The sequence below is a fragment of the Schistocerca cancellata genome, chromosome 6 (genome assembly GCF_023864275.1).
Source record: "Schistocerca cancellata isolate TAMUIC-IGC-003103 chromosome 6, iqSchCanc2.1, whole genome shotgun sequence".
NCBI classification, from domain to species: Eukaryota; Metazoa; Arthropoda; class Insecta; order Orthoptera; family Acrididae; genus Schistocerca; species Schistocerca cancellata.
Window position 1 is genome coordinate 4,306,159 of NC_064631.1, and position 19,607 is coordinate 4,325,765.

At 55.0% G+C, this 19,607-nt stretch overlaps 20 non-coding genes across 20 annotated transcripts; all 20 read right to left on the bottom strand.

The window, feature by feature from the left end:
- Nucleotides 1-714: 714 nt before the first annotated feature.
- On the bottom strand, nt 715-833 carry LOC126090356 (5S ribosomal RNA). Its single transcript, XR_007521195.1, has one exon. It is a non-coding gene; the product is annotated as a 5S ribosomal RNA (ribosomal RNA).
- An 839-nt stretch (nt 834-1,672) lies between these two features.
- LOC126090357 (5S ribosomal RNA) lies at nt 1,673-1,791 on the bottom strand. Its single transcript, XR_007521196.1, has one exon. It is a non-coding gene; the product is annotated as a 5S ribosomal RNA (ribosomal RNA).
- Nucleotides 1,792-2,636: 845 nt separating this feature from the next.
- LOC126089007 (5S ribosomal RNA) lies at nt 2,637-2,755 on the bottom strand. The gene has a single exon (XR_007520352.1). It is a non-coding gene; the product is annotated as a 5S ribosomal RNA (ribosomal RNA).
- Nucleotides 2,756-3,598: 843 nt separating this feature from the next.
- Nucleotides 3,599-3,717, bottom strand: LOC126090358 (5S ribosomal RNA). The gene has a single exon (XR_007521197.1). It is a non-coding gene; the product is annotated as a 5S ribosomal RNA (ribosomal RNA).
- An 846-nt stretch (nt 3,718-4,563) lies between these two features.
- LOC126089139 (5S ribosomal RNA) lies at nt 4,564-4,682 on the bottom strand. The gene has a single exon (XR_007520478.1). It is a non-coding gene; the product is annotated as a 5S ribosomal RNA (ribosomal RNA).
- Nucleotides 4,683-5,523: 841 nt separating this feature from the next.
- Nucleotides 5,524-5,642, bottom strand: LOC126090359 (5S ribosomal RNA). The gene has a single exon (XR_007521198.1). It is a non-coding gene; the product is annotated as a 5S ribosomal RNA (ribosomal RNA).
- Nucleotides 5,643-6,483: 841 nt separating this feature from the next.
- LOC126090360 (5S ribosomal RNA) lies at nt 6,484-6,602 on the bottom strand. Its single transcript, XR_007521199.1, has one exon. It is a non-coding gene; the product is annotated as a 5S ribosomal RNA (ribosomal RNA).
- An 846-nt stretch (nt 6,603-7,448) lies between these two features.
- LOC126090363 (5S ribosomal RNA) lies at nt 7,449-7,567 on the bottom strand. Its single transcript, XR_007521201.1, has one exon. It is a non-coding gene; the product is annotated as a 5S ribosomal RNA (ribosomal RNA).
- Nucleotides 7,568-8,410: 843 nt separating this feature from the next.
- LOC126090364 (5S ribosomal RNA) lies at nt 8,411-8,529 on the bottom strand. Its single transcript, XR_007521202.1, has one exon. It is a non-coding gene; the product is annotated as a 5S ribosomal RNA (ribosomal RNA).
- An 845-nt stretch (nt 8,530-9,374) lies between these two features.
- Nucleotides 9,375-9,493, bottom strand: LOC126090365 (5S ribosomal RNA). The gene has a single exon (XR_007521203.1). It is a non-coding gene; the product is annotated as a 5S ribosomal RNA (ribosomal RNA).
- An 843-nt stretch (nt 9,494-10,336) lies between these two features.
- On the bottom strand, nt 10,337-10,455 carry LOC126090366 (5S ribosomal RNA). Its single transcript, XR_007521204.1, has one exon. It is a non-coding gene; the product is annotated as a 5S ribosomal RNA (ribosomal RNA).
- An 845-nt stretch (nt 10,456-11,300) lies between these two features.
- Nucleotides 11,301-11,419, bottom strand: LOC126090367 (5S ribosomal RNA). Its single transcript, XR_007521205.1, has one exon. It is a non-coding gene; the product is annotated as a 5S ribosomal RNA (ribosomal RNA).
- An 842-nt stretch (nt 11,420-12,261) lies between these two features.
- LOC126090369 (5S ribosomal RNA) lies at nt 12,262-12,380 on the bottom strand. Its single transcript, XR_007521207.1, has one exon. It is a non-coding gene; the product is annotated as a 5S ribosomal RNA (ribosomal RNA).
- An 845-nt stretch (nt 12,381-13,225) lies between these two features.
- On the bottom strand, nt 13,226-13,344 carry LOC126090370 (5S ribosomal RNA). Its single transcript, XR_007521208.1, has one exon. It is a non-coding gene; the product is annotated as a 5S ribosomal RNA (ribosomal RNA).
- Nucleotides 13,345-14,185: 841 nt separating this feature from the next.
- On the bottom strand, nt 14,186-14,304 carry LOC126090371 (5S ribosomal RNA). The gene has a single exon (XR_007521209.1). It is a non-coding gene; the product is annotated as a 5S ribosomal RNA (ribosomal RNA).
- An 847-nt stretch (nt 14,305-15,151) lies between these two features.
- LOC126090372 (5S ribosomal RNA) lies at nt 15,152-15,270 on the bottom strand. The gene has a single exon (XR_007521210.1). It is a non-coding gene; the product is annotated as a 5S ribosomal RNA (ribosomal RNA).
- An 842-nt stretch (nt 15,271-16,112) lies between these two features.
- Nucleotides 16,113-16,231, bottom strand: LOC126090373 (5S ribosomal RNA). Its single transcript, XR_007521211.1, has one exon. It is a non-coding gene; the product is annotated as a 5S ribosomal RNA (ribosomal RNA).
- An 848-nt stretch (nt 16,232-17,079) lies between these two features.
- On the bottom strand, nt 17,080-17,197 carry LOC126089371 (5S ribosomal RNA). Its single transcript, XR_007520699.1, has one exon. It is a non-coding gene; the product is annotated as a 5S ribosomal RNA (ribosomal RNA).
- Nucleotides 17,198-18,043: 846 nt separating this feature from the next.
- On the bottom strand, nt 18,044-18,162 carry LOC126088983 (5S ribosomal RNA). Its single transcript, XR_007520329.1, has one exon. It is a non-coding gene; the product is annotated as a 5S ribosomal RNA (ribosomal RNA).
- Nucleotides 18,163-19,010: 848 nt separating this feature from the next.
- On the bottom strand, nt 19,011-19,129 carry LOC126088984 (5S ribosomal RNA). Its single transcript, XR_007520330.1, has one exon. It is a non-coding gene; the product is annotated as a 5S ribosomal RNA (ribosomal RNA).
- Nucleotides 19,130-19,607: the final 478 nt, after the last annotated feature.

Sequence of the window (19,607 nt, forward strand, 5' to 3'; positions counted from 1 at the left end):
AGGCGCGCCCGGCGTCCCAGCAGAGTGACGGCCGAATTGGCGGGCGCACCGCCGCGTGTGTGAGACGCACTGCTGCTCGTTGCACCCCCTGTCATTCGCTGGGCGCGTGCAGCCTTCGACACTAGCGGAGGACGCATCTTGTCCCTGGTGTTCAGCGGAGGGCCTGTGCGGGGTGTGGCAGTGTCGTGCTGGAGGGCCCACTGGTAGCGATGTGGGCTTCCTCGCCTCGCCTCGCCTCGCCTCGCCTCGCCTCACACCAGGTGTCTGCGTAGTTTGCAGTGCATTCGCACCATTCCTATCCCTGTCCCTGTCCCCGTCCCGACTTGTCCCGACTTTGCTCGACTGCCGCTCGCTGCCGCTCGGGTCGTGGTCCATATGACAGCGCAAGCACGACAAACGTCTGCGGGACGAGACGAGACGAGACGAGACGACTAAGGAATAAGTTCGTGGTTAGAAATCAAATTTGGAACTCAACACACCTACACAACAATAGGCGGTGACGTATTTCAGAAATCACCTGCCGATTCGTAGTGTTTTGTCGTTTTCAAAGTCTTCTTGGCAAACTTGGTTAGCACATTCTCCCTCAAACTGAGTTAATTACTGCATTTTCGTTCCATTACAGTAGTTTAAAAGGCTTAAGGAAGCATCTTTGTCACAACAGAAAGGTAGTTTGAAAATTGGGCTGGCGACATAACAAAAAAAAAACAGTAAGGGAGCCAACAGCACCCGGGTTTCCCAGGCGGTCACCCATCCAAGTACTAGCCGGGCCCGATGATGCTTAACTTCGGTGATCGGACGAGAACCGGTGTATTCATCATGGTATGGCCGTTGGCGCTCATCTAATGTAGGAGCACGGCAGAATTCGCGTTCGGCTTTTCTCCCAACACACAAAATGTTAGTTTTCGGCCGCATTTGACGAAAGCGCTTCCTTCCGCAACCGCCAGTTCCTCGAGGACGGCGCGGGGAGGCGCGCCCGGCGTCCCAGCAGAGTGACGGCCGAATTGGCGGGCGCACCGCCGCGTGTGTGAGACGCACTGCTGCTCGTTGCACCCCCTGTCATTCGCTGGGCGCGTGCAGCCTTCGACACTAGCGGAGGACGCATCTTGTCCCTGGTGTTCAGCGGAGGGCCTGTGCGGGGTGTGGCAGTGTCGTGCTGGAGGGCCCACTGGTAGCGATGTGGGCTTCCTCGCCTCGCCTCGCCTCGCCTCGCCTCACACCAGGTGTCTGCGTAAGTTTGCAGTGCATTCGCACCATTCCTATCCCTGTCCCTGTCCCCGTCCCGACTTGTCCCGACTTTGCTCGACTGCCGCTCGCTGCCGCTCGGGTCGTAGTCCATATGACAGCGCAAGCACGACAAACGTCTGCGGGACGAGACGAGACGAGACGACTAAGGAATAAATTCGTGGTTACAAATCAAATTTGGAACTCTACACTCCTACACAACAATAGGCGGTGACGTATTTCAGAAATCACCTGCCGATTCGTACTGTTTTGTCGTTTTCAAAGTCTTTTTGGCAAACTTGGTTAGCACATTCTCCCTCAAACTGAGTTAATTACTGCATTTTCGTACCATTACAGTAGTTTAAAAGGCTTAAGGAAGCATCTTTGTCACAACAGAAAGGTAGTTTGAAATTTGGGATGGCGACATAACAAAAAAAAAAAACAGGAAGGGAGCCAACAGCACCCGGGTTTCCCAGGCGGTCACCCATCCAAGTACTAGCCGGGCCCGATGATGCTTAACTTCGGTGATCGGACGAGAACCGGTGTATTCATCATGGTATGGCCGTTGGCGCTCATCTAATGTAGGAGCACGGCAGAATTCGCGTTCGGCTTTTCTCCCAACACACAAAATGTTAGTTTTCGGCCGCATTTGACGAAAGCGCTTCCTTCCGCAACCGCCAGTTCCTCGAGGACGGCGCGGGGAGGCGCGCCCGGCGTCCCAGCAGAGTGACGGCCGAATTGGCGGGCGCACCGCCGCGTGTGTGAGACGCACTAATGCTCGTTGCACCCCCTGTCATTCGCTGGGCGCGTGCAGCCTTCGACACTAGCGGAGGACGCATCTTGTCCCTGGTGTTCAGCGGAGGGCCTGTGCGGGGTGTGGCAGTGTCGTGCTGGAGGGCCCACTGGTAGCGATGTGGGCTTCCTCGCCTCGCCTCGCCTCGCCTCGCCTCGCCTCACACCAGGTGTTGCGTAGTTTGCAGTGCATTCGCACCATTCCTATCCCTGTCCCTGTCCCCGTCCCGACTTGTCCCGACTTTGCTCGACTGCCGCTCGCTGCCGCTCGGGTCGTGGTCCATATGACAGCGCAAGCACGACAAACGTCTGCGGGACGAGACGAGACGAGACGAGACGACTAAGGAATAAGTTCGTGGTTACAAATCAAATTTGGAACTCAACACACCTACACAACAATAGGCGGTGACGTATTTCAGAAATCACCTGCCGATTCGTAGTGTTTTGTCGTTTTCAAAGTCTTCTTGGCAAACTTGGTTAGCACATTCTCCCTCAAACTGAGTTAATTACTGCATTTTCGTTCCATTACAGTAGTTTAAAAGGCTTAAGGAAGCATCTTTGTCACAACAGAAAGGTAGTTTGAAAATTGGGCTGGCGACATAACAAAAAAAAAACAGTAAGGGAGCCAACAGCACCCGGGTTTCCCAGGCGGTCACCCATCCAAGTACTAGCCGGGCCCGATGATGCTTAACTTCGGTGATCGGACGAGAACCGGTGTATTCATCATGGTATGGCCGTTAGCGCTCATCTAATGTAGGAGCACGGCAGAATTCGCGTTCGGCTTTTCTCCCAACACACAAAATGTTAGTTTTCGGCCGCATTTGACGAAAGCGCTTCCTTCCGCAACCGCCAGTTCCTCGAGGACGGCGCGGGAAGGCGCGCCCGGCGTCCCAGCAGAGTGACGGCCGAATTGGCGGGCGCACCGCCGCGTGTGTGAGACGCACTGCTGCTCGTTGCACCCCCTGTCATTCGCTGGGCGCGTGCAGCCTTCGACACTAGCGGAGGACGCATCTTGTCCCTGGTGTTCAGCGGAGGGCCTGTGCGGGGTGTGGCAGTGTCGTGCTGGAGGGCCCACTGGTAGCGATGTGGGCTTCCTCGCCTCGCCTCGCCTCGCCTCGCCTCACACCAGGTGTCTGCGTAAGTTTGCAGTGCATTCGCACCATTCCTATCCCTGTCCCTGTCCCCGTCCCGACTTGTCCCGACTTTGCTCGACTGCCGCTCGCTGCCGCTCGGGTCGTAGTCCATATGACAGCGCAAGCACGACAAACGTCTGCGGGACGAGACGAGACGAGACGACTAAGGAATAAATTCGTGGTTACAAATCAAATTTGGAACTCTACACTCCTACACAACAATAGGCGGTGACGTATTTCAGAAATCACCTGCCGATTCGTACTGTTTTGTCGTTTTCAAAGTCTTTTTGGCAAACTTGGTTAGCACATTCTCCCTCAAACTGAGTTAATTACTGCATTTTCGTACCATTACAGTAGTTTAAAAGGCTTAAGGAAGCATCTTTGTCACAACAGAAAGGTAGTTTGAAATTTAGGATGGCGACATAACAAAAAAAAAAAAAAAACAGGAAGGGAGCCAACAGCACCCGGGTTTCCCAGGCGGTCACCCATCCAAGTACTAGCCGGGCCCGATGATGCTTAACTTCGGTGATCGGACGAGAACCGGTGTATTCATCATGGTATGGCCGTTGGCGCTCATCTAATGTAGGAGCACGGCAGAATTCGCGTTCGGCTTTTCTCCCAACACACAAAATGTTAGTTTTCGGCCGCATTTGACGAAAGCGCTTCCTTCCGCAACCGCCAGTTCCTCGAGGACGGCGCGGGGAGGCGCGCCCGGCGTCCCAGCAGAGTGACGGCCGAATTGGCGGGCGCACCGCCGCGTGTGTGAGACGCACTGCTGCTCGTTGCACCCCCTGTCATTCGCTGGGCGCGTGCAGCCTTCGACACTAGCGGAGGACGCATCTTGTCCCTGGTGTTCAGCGGAGGGCCTGTGCGGGGTGTGGCAGTGTCGTGCTGGAGGGCCCACTGGTAGCGATGTGGGCTTCCTCGCCTCGCCTCGCCTCGCCTCGCCTCGCCTCACACCAGGTGTCTGCGTAGTTTGCAGTGCATTCGCACCATTCCTATCCCTGTCCCTGTCCCCGTCCCGACTTGTCCCGACTTTGCTCGACTGCCGCTCGCTGCCGCTCGGGTCGTGGTCCATATGACAGCGCAAGCACGACAAACGTCTGCGGGACGAGACGAGACGAGACGAGACGACTAAGGAATAAGTTCGTGGTTACAAATCAAATTTGGAACTCAACACACCTACACAACAATAGGCGGTGACGTATTTCAGAAATCACCTGCCGATTCGTAGTGTTTTGTCGTTTTCAAAGTCTTCTTGGCAAACTTGGTTAGCACATTCTCCCTCAAACTGAGTTAATTACTGCATTTTCGTTCCATTACAGTAGTTTAAAAGGCTTAAGGAAGCATCTTTGTCACAACAGAAAGGTAGTTTGAAAATTGGGCTGGCGACATAACAAAAAAAAAACAGTAAGGGAGCCAACAGCACCCGGGTTTCCCAGGCGGTCACCCATCCAAGTACTAGCCGGGCCCGATGATGCTTAACTTCGGTGATCGGACGAGAACCGGTGTATTCATCATGGTATGGCCGTTGGAGCTCATCTAATGTAGGAGCACGGCAGAATTCGCGTTCGGCTTTTCTCCCAACACACAAAATGTTAGTTTTCGGCCGCATTTGACGAAAGCGCTTCCTTCCGCAACCGCCAGTTCCTCGAGGACGGCGCGGGGAGGCGCGCCCGGCGTCCCAGCAGAGTGACGGCCGAATTGGCGGGCGCACCGCCGCGTGTGTGAGACGCACTGCTGCTCGTTGCACCCCCTGTCATTCGCTGGGCGCGTGCAGCCTTCGACACTAGCGGAGGACGCATCTTGTCCCTGGTGTTCAGCGGAGGGCCTGTGCGGGGTGTGGCAGTGTCGTGCTGGAGGGCCCACTGGTAGCGATGTGGGCTTCCTCGCCTCGCCTCGCCTCGCCTCGCCTCACACCAGGTGTCTGCGTAAGTTTGCAGTGCATTCGCACCATTCCTATCCCTGTCCCTGTCCCCGTCCCGACTTGTCCCGACTTTGCTCGACTGCCGCTCGCTGCCGCTCGGGTCGTAGTCCATATGACAGCGCAAGCACGACAAACGTCTGCGGGACGAGACGAGACGAGACGACTAAGGAATAAATTCGTGGTTACAAATCAAATTTGGAACTCTACACTCCTACACAACAATAGGCGGTGACGTATTTCAGAAATCACCTGCCGATTCGTACTGTTTTGTCGTTTTCAAAGTCTTTTTGGCAAACTTGGTTAGCACATTCTCCCTCAAACTGAGTTAATTACTGCATTTTCGTACCATTACAGTAGTTTAAAAGGCTTAAGGAAGCATCTTTGTCACAACAGAAAGGTAGTTTGAAATTTGGGATGGCGACATAACAAAAAAAAAAAAAACAGGAAGGGAGCCAACAGCACCCGGGTTTCCCAGGCGGTCACCCATCCAAGTACTAGCCGGGCCCGATGATGCTTAACTTCGGTGATCGGACGAGAACCGGTGTATTCATCATGGTATGGCCGTTGGCGCTCATCTAATGTAGGAGCACGGCAGAATTCGCGTTCGGCTTTTCTCCCAACACACAAAATGTTAGTTTTCGGCCGCATTTGACGAAAGCGCTTCCTTCCGCAACCGCCAGTTCCTCGAGGACGGCGCGGGGAGGCGCGCCCGGCGTCCCAGCAGAGTGACGGCCGAATTGGCGGGCGCACCGCCGCGTGTGTGAGACGCACTGCTGCTCGTTGCACCCCCTGTCATTCGCTGGGCGCGTGCAGCCTTCGACACTAGCGGAGGACGCATCTTGTCCCTGGTGTTCAGCGGAGGGCCTGTGCGGGGTGTGGCAGTGTCGTGCTGGAGGGCCCACTGGTAGCGATGTGGGCTTCCTCGCCTCGCCTCGCCTCGCCTCGCCTCACACCAGGTGTCTGCGTAAGTTTGCAGTGCATTCGCACCATTCCTATCCCTGTCCCTGTCCCCGTCCCGACTTGTCCCGACTTTGCTCGACTGCCGCTCGCTGCCGCTCGGGTCGTAGTCCATATGACAGCGCAAGCACGACAAACGTCTGCGGGACGAGACGAGACGAGACGACTAAGGAATAAATTCGTGGTTACAAATCAAATTTGGAACTCTACACTCCTACACAACAATAGGCGGTGACGTATTTCAGAAATCACCTGCCGATTCGTACTGTTTTGTCGTTTTCAAAGTCTTTTTGGCAAACTTGGTTAGCACATTCTCCCTCAAACTGAGTTAATTACTGCATTTTCGTACCATTACAGTAGTTTAAAAGGCTTAAGGAAGCATCTTTGTCACAACAGAAAGGTAGTTTGAAATTTGGGATGGCGACATAACAAAAAAAAAAAAAACAGGAAGGGAGCCAACAGCACCCGGGTTTCCCAGGCGGTCACCCATCCAAGTACTAGCCGGGCCCGATGATGCTTAACTTCGGTGATCGGACGAGAACCGGTGTATTCATCATGGTATGGCCGTTGGCGCTCATCTAATGTAGGAGCACGGCAGAATTCGCGTTCGGCTTTTCTCCCAACACACAAAATGTTAGTTTTCGGCCGCATTTGACGAAAGCGCTTCCTTCCGCAACCGCCAGTTCCTCGAGGACGGCGCGGGGAGGCGCGCCCGGCGTCCCAGCAGAGTGACGGCCGAATTGGCGGGCGCACCGCCGCGTGTGTGAGACGCACTGCTGCTCGTTGCACCCCCTGTCATTCGCTGGGCGCGTGCAGCCTTCGACACTAGCGGAGGACGCATCTTGTCCCTGGTGTTCAGCGGAGGGCCTGTGCGGGGTGTGGCAGTGTCGTGCTGGAGGGCCCACTGGTAGCGATGTGGGCTTCCTCGCCTCGCCTCGCCTCGCCTCGCCTCGCCTCACACCAGGTGTCTGCGTAGTTTGCAGTGCATTCGCACCATTCCTATCCCTGTCCCTGTCCCCGTCCCGACTTGTCCCGACTTTGCTCGACTGCCGCTCGCTGCCGCTCGGGTCGTGGTCCATATGACAGCGCAAGCACGACAAACGTCTGCGGGACGAGACGAGACGAGACGAGACGACTAAGGAATAAGTTCGTGGTTACAAATCAAATTTGGAACTCAACACACCTACACAACAATAGGCGGTGACGTATTTCAGAAATCACCTGCCGATTCGTAGTGTTTTGTCGTTTTCAAAGTCTTCTTGGCAAACTTGGTTAGCACATTCTCCCTCAAACTGAGTTAATTACTGCATTTTCGTTCCATTACAGTAGTTTAAAAGGCTTAAGGAAGCATCTTTGTCACAACAGAAAGGTAGTTTGAAAATTGGGCTGGCGACATAACAAAAAAAAAACAGTAAGGGAGCCAACAGCACCCGGGTTTCCCAGGCGGTCACCCATCCAAGTACTAGCCGGGCCCGATGATGCTTAACTTCGGTGATCGGACGAGAACCGGTGTATTCATCATGGTATGGCCGTTGGCGCTCATCTAATGTAGGAGCACGGCAGAATTCGCGTTCGGCTTTTCTCCCAACACACAAAATGTTAGTTTTCGGCCGCATTTGACGAAAGCGCTTCCTTCCGCAACCGCCAGTTCCTCGAGGACGGCGCGGGGAGGCGCGCCCGGCGTCCCAGCAGAGTGACGGCCGAATTGGCGGGCGCACCGCCGCGTGTGTGAGACGCACTGCTGCTCGTTGCACCCCCTGTCATTCGCTGGGCGCGTGCAGCCTTCGACACTAGCGGAGGACGCATCTTGTCCCTGGTGTTCAGCGGAGGGCCTGTGCGGGGTGTGGCAGTGTCGTGCTGGAGGGCCCACTGGTAGCGATGTGGGCTTCCTCGCCTCGCCTCGCCTCGCCTCGCCTCACACCAGGTGTCTGCGTAAGTTTGCAGTGCATTCGCACCATTCCTATCCCTGTCCCTGTCCCCGTCCCGACTTGTCCCGACTTTGCTCGACTGCCGCTCGCTGCCGCTCGGGTCGTAGTCCATATGACAGCGCAAGCACGACAAACGTCTGCGGGACGAGACGAGACGAGACGACTAAGGAATAAATTCGTGGTTACAAATCAAATTTGGAACTCTACACTCCTACACAACAATAGGCGGTGACGTATTTCAGAAATCACCTGCCGATTCGTACTGTTTTGTCGTTTTCAAAGTCTTTTTGGCAAACTTGGTTAGCACATTCTCCCTCAAACTGAGTTAATTACTGCATTTTCGTACCATTACAGTAGTTTAAAAGGCTTAAGGAAGCATCTTTGTCACAACAGAAAGGTAGTTTGAAATTTGGGATGGCGACATAACAAAAAAAAAAAAAAAACAGGAAGGGAGCCAACAGCACCCGGGTTTCCCAGGCGGTCACCCATCCAAGTACTAGCCGGGCCCGATGATGCTTAACTTCGGTGATCGGACGAGAACCGGTGTATTCATCATGGTATGGCCGTTGGCGCTCATCTAATGTAGGAGCACGGCAGAATTCGCGTTCGGCTTTTCTCCCAACACACAAAATGTTATTTTTCGGCCGCATTTGACGAAAGCGCTTCCTTCCGCAACCGCCAGTTCCTCGAGGACGGCGCGGGGAGGCGCGCCCGGCGTCCCAGCAGAGTGACGGCCGAATTGGCGGGCGCACCGCCGCGTGTGTGAGACGCACTGCTGCTCGTTGCACCCCCTGTCATTCGCTGGGCGCGTGCAGCCTTCGACACTAGCGGAGGACGCATCTTGTCCCTGGTGTTCAGCGGAGGGCCTGTGCGGGGTGTGGCAGTGTCGTGCTGGAGGGCCCACTGGTAGCGATGTGGGCTTCCTCGCCTCGCCTCGCCTCGCCTCGCCTCGCCTCACACCAGGTGTCTGCGTAGTTTGCAGTGCATTCGCACCATTCCTATCCCTGTCCCTGTCCCCGTCCCGACTTGTCCCGACTTTGCTCGACTGCCGCTCGCTGCCGCTCGGGTCGTAGTCCATATGACAGCGCAAGCACGACAAACGTCTGCGGGACGAGACGAGACGAGACGACTAAGGAATAAATTCGTGGTTACAAATCAAATTTGGAACTCTACACTCCTACACAACAATAGGCGGTGACGTATTTCAGAAATCACCTGCCGATTCGTACTGTTTTGTCGTTTTCAAAGTCTTTTTGGCAAACTTGGTTAGCACATTCTCCCTCAAACTGAGTTAATTACTGCATTTTCGTACCATTACAGTAGTTTAAAAGGCTTAAGGAAGCATCTTTGTCACAACAGAAAGGTAGTTTGAAATTTGGGATGGCGACATAACAAAAAAAAAAAAAACAGGAAGGGAGCCAACAGCACCCGGGTTTCCCAGGCGGTCACCCATCCAAGTACTAGCCGGGCCCGATGATGCTTAACTTCGGTGATCGGACGAGAACCGGTGTATTCATCATGGTATGGCCGTTGGCGCTCATCTAATGTAGGAGCACGGCAGAATTCGCGTTCGGCTTTTCTCCCAACACACAAAATGTTAGTTTTCGGCCGCATTTGACGAAAGCGCTTCCTTCCGCAACCGCCAGTTCCTCGAGGACGGCGCGGGGAGGCGCGCCCGGCGTCCCAGCAGAGTGACGGCCGAATTGGCGGGCGCACCGCCGCGTGTGTGAGACGCACTGCTGCTCGTTGCACCCCCTGTCATTCGCTGGGCGCGTGCAGCCTTCGACACTAGCGGAGGACGCATCTTGTCCCTGGTGTTCAGCGGAGGGCCTGTGCGGGGTGTGGCAGTGTCGTGCTGGAGGGCCCACTGGTAGCGATGTGGGCTTCCTCGCCTCGCCTCGCCTCGCCTCGCCTCACACCAGGTGTCTGCGTAAGTTTGCAGTGCATTCGCACCATTCCTATCCCTGTCCCTGTCCCCGTCCCGACTTGTCCCGACTTTGCTCGACTGCCGCTCGCTGCCGCTCGGGTCGTAGTCCATATGACAGCGCAAGCACGACAAACGTCTGCGGGACGAGACGAGACGAGACGACTAAGGAATAAATTCGTGGTTACAAATCAAATTTGGAACTCTACACTCCTACACAACAATAGGCGGTGACGTATTTCAGAAATCACCTGCCGATTCGTACTGTTTTGTCGTTTTCAAAGTCTTTTTGGCAAACTTGGTTAGCACATTCTCCCTCAAACTGAGTTAATTACTGCATTTTCGTACCATTACAGTAGTTTAAAAGGCTTAAGGAAGCATCTTTGTCACAACAGAAAGGTAGTTTGAAATTTGGGATGGCGACATAACAAAAAAAAAAAAAAAACAGGAAGGGAGCCAACAGCACCCGGGTTTCCCAGGCGGTCACCCATCCAAGTACTAGCCGGGCCCGATGATGCTTAACTTCGGTGATCGGACGAGAACCGGTGTATTCATCATGGTATGGCCGTTGGCGCTCATCTAATGTAGGAGCACGGCAGAATTCGCGTTCGGCTTTTCTCCCAACACACAAAATGTTATTTTTCGGCCGCATTTGACGAAAGCGCTTCCTTCCGCAACCGCCAGTTCCTCGAGGACGGCGCGGGGAGGCGCGCCCGGCGTCCCAGCAGAGTGACGGCCGAATTGGCGGGCGCACCGCCGCGTGTGTGAGACGCACTGCTGCTCGTTGCACCCCCTGTCATTCGCTGGGCGCGTGCAGCCTTCGACACTAGCGGAGGACGCATCTTGTCCCTGGTGTTCAGCGGAGGGCCTGTGCGGGGTGTGGCAGTGTCGTGCTGGAGGGCCCACTGGTAGCGATGTGGGCTTCCTCGCCTCGCCTCGCCTCGCCTCGCCTCGCCTCACACCAGGTGTCTGCGTAGTTTGCAGTGCATTCGCACCATTCCTATCCCTGTCCCTGTCCCCGTCCCGACTTGTCCCGACTTTGCTCGACTGCCGCTCGCTGCCGCTCGGGTCGTAGTCCATATGACAGCGCAAGCACGACAAACGTCTGCGGGACGAGACGAGACGAGACGACTAAGGAATAAATTCGTGGTTACAAATCAAATTTGGAACTCTACACTCCTACACAACAATAGGCGGTGACGTATTTCAGAAATCACCTGCCGATTCGTACTGTTTTGTCGTTTTCAAAGTCTTTTTGGCAAACTTGGTTAGCACATTCTCCCTCAAACTGAGTTAATTACTGCATTTTCGTACCATTACAGTAGTTTAAAAGGCTTAAGGAAGCATCTTTGTCACAACAGAAAGGTAGTTTGAAATTTGGGATGGCGACATAACAAAAAAAAAAAAAACAGGAAGGGAGCCAACAGCACCCGGGTTTCCCAGGCGGTCACCCATCCAAGTACTAGCCGGGCCCGATGATGCTTAACTTCGGTGATCGGACGAGAACCGGTGTATTCATCATGGTATGGCCGTTGGCGCTCATCTAATGTAGGAGCACGGCAGAATTCGCGTTCGGCTTTTCTCCCAACACACAAAATGTTAGTTTTCGGCCGCATTTGACGAAAGCGCTTCCTTCCGCAACCGCCAGTTCCTCGAGGACGGCGCGGGGAGGCGCGCCCGGCGTCCCAGCAGAGTGACGGCCGAATTGGCGGGCGCACCGCCGCGTGTGTGAGACGCACTGCTGCTCGTTGCACCCCCTGTCATTCGCTGGGCGCGTGCAGCCTTCGACACTAGCGGAGGACGCATCTTGTCCCTGGTGTTCAGCGGAGGGCCTGTGCGGGGTGTGGCAGTGTCGTGCTGGAGGGCCCACTGGTAGCGATGTGGGCTTCCTCGCCTCGCCTCGCCTCGCCTCGCCTCACACCAGGTGTCTGCGTAAGTTTGCAGTGCATTCGCACCATTCCTATCCCTGTCCCTGTCCCCGTCCCGACTTGTCCCGACTTTGCTCGACTGCCGCTCGCTGCCGCTCGGGTCGTAGTCCATATGACAGCGCAAGCACGACAAACGTCTGCGGGACGAGACGAGACGAGACGACTAAGGAATAAATTCGTGGTTACAAATCAAATTTGGAACTCTACACTCCTACACAACAATAGGCGGTGACGTATTTCAGAAATCACCTGCCGATTCGTACTGTTTTGTCGTTTTCAAAGTCTTTTTGGCAAACTTGGTTAGCACATTCTCCCTCAAACTGAGTTAATTACTGCATTTTCGTACCATTACAGTAGTTTAAAAGGCTTAAGGAAGCATCTTTGTCACAACAGAAAGGTAGTTTGAAATTTGGGATGGCGACATAACAAAAAAAAAAAAAAACAGGAAGGGAGCCAACAGCACCCGGGTTTCCCAGGCGGTCACCCATCCAAGTACTAGCCGGGCCCGATGATGCTTAACTTCGGTGATCGGACGAGAACCGGTGTATTCATCATGGTATGGCCGTTGGCGCTCATCTAATGTAGGAGCACGGCAGAATTCGCGTTCGGCTTTTCTCCCAACACACAAAATGTTATTTTTCGGCCGCATTTGACGAAAGCGCTTCCTTCCGCAACCGCCAGTTCCTCGAGGACGGCGCGGGGAGGCGCGCCCGGCGTCCCAGCAGAGTGACGGCCGAATTGGCGGGCGCACCGCCGCGTGTGTGAGACGCACTGCTGCTCGTTGCACCCCCTGTCATTCGCTGGGCGCGTGCAGCCTTCGACACTAGCGGAGGACGCATCTTGTCCCTGGTGTTCAGCGGAGGGCCTGTGCGGGGTGTGGCAGTGTCGTGCTGGAGGGCCCACTGGTAGCGATGTGGGCTTCCTCGCCTCGCCTCGCCTCGCCTCGCCTCGCCTCACACCAGGTGTCTGCGTAGTTTGCAGTGCATTCGCACCATTCCTATCCCTGTCCCTGTCCCCGTCCCGACTTGTCCCGACTTTGCTCGACTGCCGCTCGCTGCCGCTCGGGTCGTAGTCCATATGACAGCGCAAGCACGACAAACGTCTGCGGGACGAGACGAGACGAGACGACTAAGGAATAAATTCGTGGTTACAAATCAAATTTGGAACTCTACACTCCTACACAACAATAGGCGGTGACGTATTTCAGAAATCACCTGCCGATTCGTACTGTTTTGTCGTTTTCAAAGTCTTTTTGGCAAACTTGGTTAGCACATTCTCCCTCAAACTGAGTTAATTACTGCATTTTCGTACCATTACAGTAGTTTAAAAGGCTTAAGGAAGCATCTTTGTCACAACAGAAAGGTAGTTTGAAATTTGGGATGGCGACATAACAAAAAAAAAAAAAACAGGAAGGGAGCCAACAGCACCCGGGTTTCCCAGGCGGTCACCCATCCAAGTACTAGCCGGGCCCGATGATGCTTAACTTCGGTGATCGGACGAGAACCGGTGTATTCATCATGGTATGGCCGTTGGCGCTCATCTAATGTAGGAGCACGGCAGAATTCGCGTTCGGCTTTTCTCCCAACACACAAAATGTTAGTTTTCGGCCGCATTTGACGAAAGCGCTTCCTTCCGCAACCGCCAGTTCCTCGAGGACGGCGCGGGGAGGCGCGCCCGGCGTCCCAGCAGAGTGACGGCCGAATTGGCGGGCGCACCGCCGCGTGTGTGAGACGCACTGCTGCTCGTTGCACCCCCTGTCATTCGCTGGGCGCGTGCAGCCTTCGACACTAGCGGAGGACGCATCTTGTCCCTGGTGTTCAGCGGAGGGCCTGTGCGGGGTGTGGCAGTGTCGTGCTGGAGGGCCCACTGGTAGCGATGTGGGCTTCCTCGCCTCGCCTCGCCTCGCCTCGCCTCACACCAGGTGTCTGCGTAAGTTTGCAGTGCATTCGCACCATTCCTATCCCTGTCCCTGTCCCCGTCCCGACTTGTCCCGACTTTGCTCGACTGCCGCTCGCTGCCGCTCGGGTCGTAGTCCATATGACAGCGCAAGCACGACAAACGTCTGCGGGACGAGACGAGACGAGACGACTAAGGAATAAATTCGTGGTTACAAATCAAATTTGGAACTCTACACTCCTACACAACAATAGGCGGTGACGTATTTCAGAAATCACCTGCCGATTCGTACTGTTTTGTCGTTTTCAAAGTCTTTTTGGCAAACTTGGTTAGCACATTCTCCCTCAAACTGAGTTAATTACTGCATTTTCGTACCATTACAGTAGTTTAAAAGGCTTAAGGAAGCATCTTTGTCACAACAGAAAGGTAGTTTGAAATTTGGGATGGCGACATAACAAAAAAAAAAAAAACAGGAAGGGAGCCAACAGCACCCGGGTTTCCCAGGCGGTCACCCATCCAAGTACTAGCCGGGCCCGATGATGCTTAACTTCGGTGATCGGACGAGAACCGGTGTATTCATCATGGTATGGCCGTTGGCGCTCATCTAATGTAGGAGCACGGCAGAATTCGCGTTCGGCTTTTCTCCCAACACACAAAATGTTAGTTTTCGGCCGCATTTGACGAAAGCGCTTCCTTCCGCAACCGCCAGTTCCTCGAGGACGGCGCGGGGAGGCGCGCCCGGCGTCCCAGCAGAGTGACGGCCGAATTGGCGGGCGCACCGCCGCGTGTGTGAGACGCACTGCTGCTCGTTGCACCCCCTGTCATTCGCTGGGCGCGTGCAGCCTTCGACACTAGCGGAGGACGCATCTTGTCCCTGGTGTTCAGCGGAGGGCCTGTGCGGGGTGTGGCAGTGTCGTGCTGGAGGGCCCACTGGTAGCGATGTGGGCTTCCTCGCCTCGCCTCGCCTCGCCTCGCCTCGCCTCACACCAGGTGTCTGCGTAGTTTGCAGTGCATTCGCACCATTCCTATCCCTGTCCCTGTCCCCGTCCCGACTTGTCCCGACTTTGCTCGACTGCCGCTCGCTGCCGCTCGGGTCGTGGTCCATATGACAGCGCAAGCACGACAAACGTCTGCGGGACGAGACGAGACGAGACGAGACGACTAAGGAATAAGTTCGTGGTTACAAATCAAATTTGGAACTCAACACACCTACACAACAATAGGCGGTGACGTATTTCAGAAATCACCTGCCGATTCGTAGTGTTTTGTCGTTTTCAAAGTCTTCTTGGCAAACTTGGTTAGCACATTCTCCCTCAAACTGAGTTAATTACTGCATTTTCGTTCCATTACAGTAGTTTAAAAGGCTTAAGGAAGCATCTTTGTCACAACAGAAAGGTAGTTTGAAAATTGGGCTGGCGACATAACAAAAAAAAAAACAGTAAGGGAGCCAACAGCACCCGGGTTTCCCAGGCGGTCACCCATCCAAGTACTAGCCGGGCCCGATGATGCTTAACTTCGGTGATCGGACGAGAACCGGTGTATTCATCATGGTATGGCCGTTGGCGCTCATCTAATGTAGGAGCACGGCAGAATTCGCGTTCGGCTTTTCTCCCAACACACAAAATGTTAGTTTTCGGCCGCATTTGACGAAAGCGCTTCCTTCCGCAACCGCCAGTTCCTCGAGGACGGCGCGGGGAGGCGCGCCCGGCGTCCCAGCAGAGTGACGGCCGAATTGGCGGGCGCACCGCCGCGTGTGTGAGACGCACTGCTGCTCGTTGCACCCCCTGTCATTCGCTGGGCGCGTGCAGCCTTCGACACTAGCGGAGGACGCATCTTGTCCCTGGTGTTCAGCGGAGGGCCTGTGCGGGGTGTGGCAGTGTCGTGCTGGAGGGCCCACTGGTAGCGATGTGGGCTTCCTCGCCTCGCCTCGCCTCGCCTCGCCTCACACCAGGTGTCTGCGTAAGTTTGCAGTGCATTCGCACCATTCCTATCCCTGTCCCTGTCCCCGTCCCGACTTGTCCCGACTTTGCTCGACTGCCGCTCGCTGCCGCTCGGGTCGTAGTCCATATGACAGCGCAAGCACGACAAACGTCTGCGGGACGAGACGAGACGAGACGACTAAGGAATAAAATCGTGGTTACAAATCAAATTTGGAACTCTACACTCCTACAAAACAATAGGCGGTGACGTATTTCAGAAATCACCTGCCGATTCGTACTGTTTTGTCGTTTTCAAAGTCTTTTTGGCAAACTTGGTTAGCACATTCTCCCTCAAACTGAGTTAATTACTGCATTTTCGTACCATTACAGTAGTTTAAAAGGCTTAAGGAAGCATCTTTGTCACAACAGAAAGGTAGTTTGAAATTTGGGATGGCGACATAACAAAAAAAAAAAAAAACAGGAAGGGAGCCAACAGCACCCGGGTTTCCCAGGCGGTCACCCATCCAAGTACTAGCCGGGCCCGATGATGCTTAACTTCGGTGATCGGACGAGAACCGGTGTATTCATCATGGTATGGCCGTTGGCGCTCATCTAATGTAGGAGCACGGCAGAATTCGCGTTCGGCTTTTCTCCCAACACACAAAATGTTATTTTTCGGCCGCATTTGACGAAAGCGCTTCCTTCCGCAACCGCCAGTTCCTCGAGGACGGCGCGGGGAGGCGCGCCCCGGCGTCCCAGCAGAGTGACGGCCGAATTGGCGGGCGCACCGCCGCGTGTGTGAGACGCACTGCTGCTCGTTGCACCCCCTGTCATTCGCTGGGCGCGTGCAGCCTTCGACACTAGCGGAGGACGCATCTTGTCCCTGGTGTTCAGCGGAGGGCCTGTGCGGGGTGTGGCAGTGTCGTGCTGGAGGGCCCACTGGTAGCGATGTGGGCTTCCTCGCCTCGCCTCGCCTCGCCTCGCCTCGCCTCACACCAGGTGTCTGCGTAGTTTGCAGTGCATTCGCACCATTCCTATCCCTGTCCCTGTCCCCGTCCCGACTTGTCCCGACTTTGCTCGACTGCCGCTCGCTGCCGCTCGGGTCGTGGTCCATATGACAGCGCAAGCACGACAAACGTCTGCGGGACGAGACGAGACGAGACGAGACGACTAAGGAATAAGTTCGTGGTTACAAATCAAATTTGGAACTCAACACACCTACACAACAATAGGCGGTGACGTATTTCAGAAATCACCTGCCGATTCGTAGTGTTTTGTCGTTTTCAAAGTCTTCTTGGCAAACTTGGTTAGCACATTCTCCCTCAAACTGAGTTAATTACTGCATTTTCGTTCCATTACAGTAGTTTAAAAGGCTTAAGGAAGCATCTTTGTCACAACAGAAAGGTAGTTTGAAAATTGGGCTGGCGACATAACAAAAAAAAAAACAGTAAGGGAGCCAACAGCACCCGGGTTTCCCAGGCGGTCACCCATCCAAGTACTAGCCGGCCCGATGATGCTTAACTTCGGTGATCGGACGAGAACCGGTGTATTCATCATGGTATGGCCGTTGGCGCTCATCTAATGTAGGAGCACGGCAGAATTCGCGTTCGGCTTTTCTCCCAACACACAAAATGTTAGTTTTCGGCCGCATTTGACGAAAGCGCTTCCTTCCGCAACCGCCAGTTCCTCGAGGACGGCGCGGGGAGGCGCGCCCGGCGTCCCAGCAGAGTGACGGCCGAATTGGCGGGCGCACCGCCGCGTGTGTGAGACGCACTGCTGCTCGTTGCACCCCCTGTCATTCGCTGGGCGCGTGCAGCCTTCGACACTAGCGGAGGACGCATCTTGTCCCTGGTGTTCAGCGGAGGGCCTGTGCGGGGTGTGGCAGTGTCGTGCTGGAGGGCCCACTGGTAGCGATGTGGGCTTCCTCGCCTCGCCTCGCCTCGCCTCGCCTCGCCTCACACCAGGTGTCTGCGTAGTTTGCAGTGCATTCGCACCATTCCTATCCCTGTCCCTGTCCCCGTCCCGACTTGTCCCGACTTTGCTCGACTGCCGCTCGCTGCCGCTCGGGTCGTGGTCCATATGACAGCGCAAGCACGACAAACGTCTGCGGGACGAGACGAGACGAGACGAGACGACTAAGGAATAAGTTCGTGGTTACAAATCAAATTTGGAACTCAACACACCTACACAACAATAGGCGGTGACGTATTTCAGAAATCACCTGCCGATTCGTAGTGTTTTGTCGTTTTCAAAGTCTTCTTGGCAAACTTGGTTAGCACATTCTCCCTCAAACTGAGTTAATTACTGCATTTTCGTTCCATTACAGTAGTTTAAAAGGCTTAAGGAAGCATCTTTGTCACAACAGAAAGGTAGTTTGAAAATTGGGCTGGCGACATAACAAAAAAAAAACAGTAAGGGAGCCAACAGCACCCGGGTTTCCCAGGCGGTCACCCATCCAAGTACTAGCCGGGCCCGATGATGCTTAACTTCGGTGATCGGACGAGAACCGGTGTATTCATCACGGTATGGCCGTTGGCGCTCATCTAATGTAGGAGCACGGCAGAATTCGCGTTCGGCTTTTCTCCCAACACACAAAATGTTAGTTTTCGGCCGCATTTGACGAAAGCGCTTCCTTCCGCAACCGCCAGTTCCTCGAGGACGGCGCGGGGAGGCGCGCCCGGCGTCCCCAGCAGAGTGACGGCCGAATTGGCGGGCGCACCGCCGCGTGTGTGAGACGCACTGCTGCTCGTTGCACCCCCTGTCATTCGCTGGGCGCGTGCAGCCTTCGACACTAGCGGAGGACGCATCTTGTCCCTGGTGTTCAGCGGAGGGCCTGTGCGGGGTGTGGCAGTGTCGTGCTGGAGGGCCCACTGGTAGCGATGTGGGCTTCCTCGCCTCGCCTCGCCTCGCCTCGCCTCGCCTCACACCAGGTGTCTGCGTAGTTTGCAGTGCATTCGCACCATTCCTATCCCTGTCCCTGTCCTCGTCCCGACTTGTCCCGACTTTGCTCGACTGCCGCTCGCTGCCGCTCGGGTCGTGGTCCATATGACAGCGCAAGCACGACAAACGTCTGCGGGACGAGACGAGACGAGACGAGACGACTAAGGAATAAGTTCGTGGTTACAAATCAAATTTGGAACTCAACACACCTACACAACAATAGGCGGTGACGTATTTCAGAAATCACCTGCCGATTCGTAGTGTTTTGTCGTTTTCAAAGTCTTCTTGGCAAACTTGGTTAGCACATTCTCCCTCAAACTGAGTTAATTACTGCATTTTCGTTCCATTACAGTAGTTTAAAAGGCTTAAGGAAGCATCTTTGTCACAACAGAAAGGTAGTTTGAAAATTGGGCTGGCGACATAACAAAAAAAAAAACAGTAAGGGAGCCAACAGCACCCGGGTTTCCCAGGCGGTCACCCATCCAAGTACTAGCCGGGCCCGATGATGCTTAACTTCGGTGATCGGACGAGAACCGGTGTATTCATCACGGTATGGCCGTTGGCGCTCATCTAATGTAGGAGCACGGCAGAATTCGCGTTCGGCTTTTCTCCCAACACACAAAATGTTAGTTTTCGGCCGCATTTGACGAAAGCGCTTCCTTCCGCAACCGCCAGTTCCTCGAGGACGGCGCGGGGAGGCGCGCCCGGCGTCCCAGCAGAGTGACGGCCGAATTGGCGGGCGCACCGCCGCGTGTGTGAGACGCACTGCTGCTCGTTGCACCCCCTGTCATTCGCTGGGCGCGTGCAGCCTTCGACACTAGCGGAGGACGCATCTTGTCCCTGGTGTTCAGCGGAGGGCCTGTGCGGGGTGTGGCAGTGTCGTGCTGGAGGGCCCACTGGTAGCGATGTGGGCTTCCTCGCCTCGCCTCGCCTCGCCTCGCCTCGCCTCACACCAGGTGTCTGCGTAGTTTGCAGTGCATTCGCACCATTCCTATCCCTGTCCCTGTCCCCGTCCCGACTTGTCCCGACTTTGCTCGACTGC